The following is a 7500-nucleotide window of genomic DNA, read 5'->3' on the forward strand; positions in this document are numbered from 1 at the left end:
CACGGCTCTTAAGGGGGTCAGGGCGAGGTCGCGGGCTCCTCAGGTTCTCAGGAGTAATGTTGCCTCACTATCACCATCTCTTGCCACTGTTGCCTCTACCGTCGCCACTGTCACCTCTGTTACCTTCACTGTTACTTCTCCTCATGTCGACATCATCTTACCCACCTTCACCATCTTCATTTCTTCATCTTCACCATCACTTCATCCTCACTACGACTGCTACACACACACACACACACACACACACACACACACACACACACACACACACACAATAGAAGTAGTAGTAATAGTAGTAGTATTAGTAGTAGTAGTGTAGTAGTAGTAGTAGTAGTAGTAGTAGTAGTAGTAGTAGTGCTGGTGATAGTAGTAACTGTTTTTGTTGTTTCTTATTATTTTTCTCATTCATACATTTCTTCTTCTTCTTCTTCTTCTTCTTTTTCTTCTTCTTCTTCTTCTACGTCTTCGTCATCGTCTTCCAATCGTAGTGATGGTGGTGGGCGGGTGGGTGAACCGTGCTTTGCCGCGTAAATGCATGGAGGGCGCGGGTGTAAACTGCAGGCAAGTCCACCACACCCTTTGTACTGTGGTGGTAATGGTGGTGGTAGTAATGAATCTCGATGTTAGTGGTGGTGGCAGTAGTAGTAGTAGTAGTAGTAGTAGTAGTAGTAGTAGTAGTAGTAGTGGTAACAGTAGTAGTCGTAGTAGTCGCAGTAATAGCAACAGTAGCAGTATCAACAGTAACAGTGGAGATACTTTTCCTTCTCAAACTGATCTTGAAAATAGTAAAGAAAAAAAAACGAATAAGCAGAACACATACTATACAAAGGAATACAAAGAAGAAGGGGGGAAAAGAAGAAGAATATTGAGTGAAAGAGTGTGGAGGGAGGAGGAAGGGGAGAGAGAGAGAGCAGGCGGTTGCGTTGGCGTGGCTCACAAGTGGAGGGCGTGGAGTGCTGGTTATCTATTCATTGGTTTTGAGCTTGAGTGTTGTTAACCAAGCCTCAGGTGGTGGTGTGTGAAGACCTTGCTACCTGACTTGCTAGTGGTGGTGGTGTTGATGGTGGTGTCTATCTATCTAGGTCATACAATCTGCTTTTGAACTGTTGATTTAGTGGAATTATCATCACCATCATCATTACCCATCATCATTATCAGCTGTGCATCGTTCGAGGTTATTTGGTATCACGTCTTTTTTTACTGGCCTAATATTTTCTTGCTGAGCCCATTATTGTAACCTTCACGAGGCGGCGTCTGCGTCAGTCCTCGTCTCTCTTCCTGACTCAGTAACTTCCCCCACCTTTTTCAGCCCCATGCAGCCTCACAAAACCTCCCTCATCCAGCTCCATGATTCTCACAAATCCATCCTTTTTTCTCCTGCCTCACCACCCTCACCAGTTCTCCTTCCTCCAGCTTCACCATTCTCACTAGTCCCTCCCTCCTGCCTTTCGTTCCTCACCAGCCTATCCTTCTTGCCTCACTGTGTCTTCACCAACTGCTCCCTCTCCTCCCACCTCTCTCCTCACCAGTCCTGTACCTCCTACCACTTCATCAGCTCCAGTTCTCGTGCTGTAATTATCTTAACACATGTGCGTGACTCGATGCGGAAGTAATTATGAAAAGAGAGAGAAAAAAAAAAAAAAGGTCAATCTAATATACTCGTACTTTCACACAGTCATGCACACACAAGACACACACACACACACACACACACACATACACACGAAACTTCTAGTGGAGGTTATTGGGTTCTTCCATCACTCTCCATCTGTTGGTGAATCAGTCAGTCAGTCATTCAGCCAGTGAATAAGTCAGTAAATCAACTCTGTCAGTCACACCATAAATAAATCAGCCAGTCAGTCCATCAGTCAGTCAGTCAGTCAGTCACTCAGTCAGTCAGTCAGTCACTCAGTCAGTCAGTCAGTCAGCCAGTCAGCCACGAGAGCCACACCCTTGACCATGGAGACAAGTCAACAATAGCGAAAGAATAGGTCACTGTCAATCTGTTATATCACACACACACACACACACACACACACACACACACACACACACACACACACACACACACACACACACACACACACACACACACACACACACACACACACACACACACACACACACACACACACACACACACACACACACACACACACACACACACACACACAGGCATCTACCACTCACATACGTGCACGCAAACAGCCAAAAAAATATTGATGAACACAAGTAGGTTACGATCCCACCTAGAATCGGGTGCAGCAAGAACACAAAGTGTAAAAAGGAAAACAAAAACATGAACTGCAGCGAGTGTTGGCCATCTTGCTAGGTCAGCTGAGTCAGGTGACCTCAAAAAGGTTACACACGCTGCATTCACCTGTTGGGGTCTCTTTGGAACGCTGACCCCGCTATTAGCCCCTCAGATACATTCAGAAAGGAACACCTGTGAATCTCTTAGCAGATGTGAGGGTATTGATGAGCTGGCTAGTAATGGGTGAATGATTAGGATAGAAGTAGTAGTAGTAGTAGTAGTAGTAGTAGTAGTAGTAGTAGATACGCTCACTACTTGCTTTCCTATCAAAATCTTCTCCATCACCCACACCACAGCCTCCCTTCTAACCCTTTGACCGGCAAGGCCTCTCCTCTAGCTGAATAAAATGTTGTGGTGCAAGTTTAGAGTCATGTTGTGAAACACACCACTGGCACCAGAAATAGTAATCGATCTGTTAAAACCTTTTATTGCTTGTAGTGTTAGTTTTTGCAGTGAAATCATGTAGCGTTGCTCGAACATAAAACATGTCATATCATTATTATTATAAAGGGAATGGTTAAATAAATCAAACATCATAGAAGGAAAACAAATATATTGATGACAGTGAACGAATTATGAAGGAAGGAAGGATGAAAGAAAGGAAGAATTGGACAATAAGGGACAAAGTTAATAAAATCAAGTATCACAGAAGAAAGACAAATGTAAATAAGATTGAATGAATAATGGAGGAAAAAAAGAAGAAAGGAAGGGATCACCTCTGGTCAGCATAACACGAGCAATGCACACTGAAGCAGATAAACTTCACATATCTTCCTTTTAACTACTTCCTTCTAACCACATAATTTTTTGTCACTCATCAATAAAGCGTGCGATGAACTGCAGAGGGAAGCATCACTCCGATCCTTCACACGTGACATGCCGCGTTATTACAATGATCCCTTGACTTCCGCCCTTGGTGATCATTTTTCAGCCATCGAGGGCAAAAATTGTAAGGCTCCTGGCTGAAGTTCACGGCATAGGGCAGCGTGTGTCTCGGGGGTTCATCGTGTAATTACAAAAATGTCTTCTGAGGCGTTCGGTTTAATTGAGAACGCACTTCCTTCCGTGCCTGTCATAGTGCCATGGTTTCTGTCGAGTTTCCTAAAATGTCGGTTAGTTTTTACCTTTCCTGGCAGGTGACGGGACGAGGATGCCGAGGACACATTAATCGAGGAAGAAAAGGAGGGCCAATAAGTTTGATCGCAGCAGCAACAACAAAGTGGAATAACACCAGCATGGGTTACGGGAGAGGGGTGCCTTTACCGATGGGAGAAAATGGGGAAAAGGACGAGGAAGAGTGAGATGGAAACGTTTGGCAGCTGTAACGAAAGAGGAACAGAATAAGAAGGGAGGGAAACTGAGGGACAAGTGAAACAATGGCAAAGAAAGAGGAAGATAACAAACAGAGACAGGAGGAAGAATGGATGGAAACGCTTGGCAGTTGTAACGAGAGAGGAACAGAAAAAGGAGGGGAGGGAAATTGAGGAACAAGTGAGGGCATTGGTAAAGAAACAGGAAAAGAACAGAGACAGGAGGAAAAAGTTAGGTAATATTCACGAAAGAAGAGAAAAAGGAAGAAGAGAGAGATGTAAGGATAAGTCAAACGTTAATAAAGAAAGACGAAGAGGCAAAGACATGGGAGAGATAAGTTAGAACCATAATAATGAGAAAAAGGAGGAGGAGGAGGAGGAGGAGGAGGAGGAGGAGGACGGGAAGGACACGTTAAAAGTTGGAAGTTAGCAGTGAAAGGCTGTGAAAGGAAGAAGAGGAAATTGAAAGGTTAAGCCAGTTTTCTATTCCTTTGAGGTTTATATATTTAAGATTTTTCTAAGAGCACGAGCCTCTTGTTTATCTCACTAGAAACGCCTAAGAATACTTATGAACAATGCCAGCGTCAACTAGAAAACCTACAGATCTGAGACAAGATATTTTCATGTTTGCTACCAAAGGTTTACGCATTCACTACCTCTCTGCATCCGTTTACAAGTCACTCCACGTTAACTACAAGACCTACAGATCCGTGACAAAGTATCTTCATGTGTGTTCCCAAGGCTTTACTACCTCTCTGCGAATCCACTTATTTTGACTGCATGCCTTGGAAACGTCTCAGAACGTTTACAAGTGACGCCACGTTGACTAGAAGACCTACAGATCCGTGGCAAGGTCGGCTACAGAATATTTCTCCATCAGCCATGCTCTCTACGATGCCCAGTGGCCGCATTCCAACAGAGCTGGCGGGGCCGGTGCTTTGTTTCGTCTTCAAGGATAACAACTACAGCAAAAAAAACAAATTCCTTCCTAAGATAAACATATAGAAAAGGTTGAGGTGATGCGATATGATGTGGCATGGACTGGACTTGGCTGGGCTTGGCTTGACTTGTTTTGGTTGGACTTGGCTTGGCTGGTCTTGGCTAACTTTGGCTGTGCTTTGGTTGGCTCGACCTGGTTGGGTTTATCTGGATTTGACTGGCTTGGGTGGCATAGTTGGGCTTTACTGGGCTCTCCTGGGTCTGATTGAGCTTGGCTTGGCTGGGCATTATTAAAGTTGAATGGTTGGCTTGGATAAACATTGCTAAGGTTGACTGGACTCTGGTGGGCTTGGGTAGGTTGGGCATCGCTTCACTGGGTTTGGTTATGACTACTGTGGACTGATATCATTGTGTCAAGGTTGAATTTGCAACAGTGAAAGCTGAAGGATGAAATGAACTGCGATAGATCACATTAATTCAGTGTTATTCAACCTGCTGCTGCTGCTGACAATAACACCTTACCTTTGTTCTGGCGGGAAACACTCTGACAGCGTTTTTTTTTTTTTTTTTTATGCAAATTTGAAGATACTCAGTGGGATGGGACTGGCGAGGTGCTCTTCACTAGCGCTGACAACATTCTGCGTGATTTTGTGCTCACTGACAAGTTTGCGAAAAGATAGAATGGAACTTTGAAAGAAAATTAGATAAATTTACGAAGGGGGAATAATTTTTAACTAATAAATCCACTTGTAGACCCGTCGGCTTCTTGCAGCTTTCCTCATGTTCTTATGCTCTTATATTATTTAGGACCAATATAACAAATGCAATATTATCATTAGTAGCGAAGGGATTAACCCCATCAAGAAGAGACACAGAGCAGCGTTACATGACAGTCAACACGACCCCAGTATTATGTGTCAAGGCTGATCACACACTGTTGGCTGGGGTGCCTGTGTCCACGCCCCTCGTAACTAGGCCAGAAACAGGTTCTTTCGAGGGGTACGTGTGCTTGCGGCCTGTCCCTCCGTGACCCTTGTGCTGCAGGGGTGCGTGGAGGACGTTTGATATCCCTAGGCGGTCTGGGTGACTGTGTGCAGACGTGGTCAAGACAGATAAGACTAGTTAACATATACACTTGTGGTTGCTTCAAGAAAAATAATGTAGTCACTAAGAAATGAAAATAAAAGGGGAATTAACCCTTTCATAGCTTTACAATTTTTCCTCTGATCACCAGCAACTTTTTAGACACTCATTTTTTACACCAAGCTCTCTTAAATATTTCTGTAATCTAAAAAAAAAGACAAAACCTCATATCTTCTCTTTTGTCTCTTCTGTTCTCATGCAAACAATTGTTACGGTGCTCTGCAGGTTAATGAAGGCCATAGCAGTACAAGAGTGACTAATACACAGAACACTCAAATTTGATTAAAAGACAAACAAGGCGAGGCGAGGTGTATAATTCAGTAGCCACACCAGCATCACCAGCAGAAGGAGGAGGAGGAGGAGGAGAAAGAGGAGGAGGAGGAGGAGGAGGAGGAGGAGGAGGCTGATTAAGGCTATATTATATATCTACTGCTGTCCATTTCACCCTTCAGCTTTCACTGTTCCCTAACTCATCCTTGACATTTCCATAATGTAACCCTAATCTAAAGGGCTCGCCTCGCGCGGTCATCGTCACTCCTGTCCTCCCTCGGGTGACTCTCAGGCCGTCTCCTGCTCGGGGAAGAATAATTTAGGGTAACTTAAAACACCCTGTGGATCCCGTCCTCGCTCACCACCTTCCTAGAAGTGTATTTTATTTATTATATGTGAAGGTGACTGGCTAATGGCATAAAATATCAAGCAAAAAACCAGAAAAAAAAAATGTACGCTTACTTGTCATTTCCCTGAAAAAAGTTAAACATGTAAAGTTCAGCTTGCTTTAACGATGTTCCGGCATCGTTGTGATATTTTATCAAATACGAGTATATGAGATGTTTTGACCATGGTCATAAGATATTAGACAAAAAAGAAAACACAAGCTTTATTGATTGTCTCTCCAAAGAAGTTCAACGTGGAAAAGTTCACAATGCATCAGCCAGTTTTAGTTACGCAGGTGTACAGAATCCTGATACTTTACTTAAAAAAAAAAAAAAAATGAAAATAGCCTTGGAAATTCATTAGGTTACGGCCCCGCAAGAATGAGGTCGTGGAGCACCGGCTAGGGCGGCGAGACAGACCTGTACCATGAGTCTGTCTAGTTGTCGACACGCAAGTTTCTTGAAAAAAAGACTTTGAAAAGTGAATTGAGACACTGAAGGAATGAGTCAGATAGTACCAATTCGAGATACAAGACAGAAGCAACTTTCCCACTGAAACACCACCATGAGGTCACCCTCTCCAGCAGCGCACAAGCTTCCTGAACATATTTCAAAATCTAGTAAGGGGAGGTATCGTGAGTTACTTAGATGACATTAACTTTTTTTTTTCGGAATCGTATGAAATTTGGTGTGCATATGTATTGTGTATTTGAGACATAAAATCCCCAAGTTTCATTGAGATACCGAAGGAATAAGAGCCAAATAGTAGCAGCTTGAGTTATTTCATAGAAGCATCTCTCCCACCAAAAAATTTATCGTAAATCAATCTCTCCCTTACAAAGCATTAGATTCCTTCAAAAAAAAAAAAAAATCCTTTAAAAGTTCAGCTAGACGCCGAAAAAAAAAAAAAATAAGATCAAATAGCACCAGCTTTAATCATGAGACAAAACCATTTCTCCCGCGAAGAAAGTGTTTTCAGCAGGGATCGAACCCGCAACCTTTAATAGGATCTGAATCGCCAGTGTGCCAGAGAACCAGGCGTCCCGCTTTCCTCGTCTAGTGACATATGAGTTTGCTTAAAAAGACGACTGGATGTTTTCACCTTTGTCATTGGCATTGGAATCGGTAACCATTTATA

At 43.2% G+C, this 7500-nt stretch overlaps 1 long non-coding RNA gene across 1 annotated transcript in view; it reads left to right on the plus strand.

Moving 5' to 3' along the window:
• Positions 1-7500, plus strand: part of LOC135111316 (uncharacterized) — a 109801-nt gene that overhangs the window by 33923 nt on the left and 68378 nt on the right. The gene's annotated exons all lie outside the window — the stretch shown is intronic.

The sequence above is a fragment of the Scylla paramamosain genome, chromosome 21 (genome assembly GCF_035594125.1).
Source record: "Scylla paramamosain isolate STU-SP2022 chromosome 21, ASM3559412v1, whole genome shotgun sequence".
NCBI classification, from domain to species: Eukaryota; Metazoa; Arthropoda; class Malacostraca; order Decapoda; family Portunidae; genus Scylla; species Scylla paramamosain.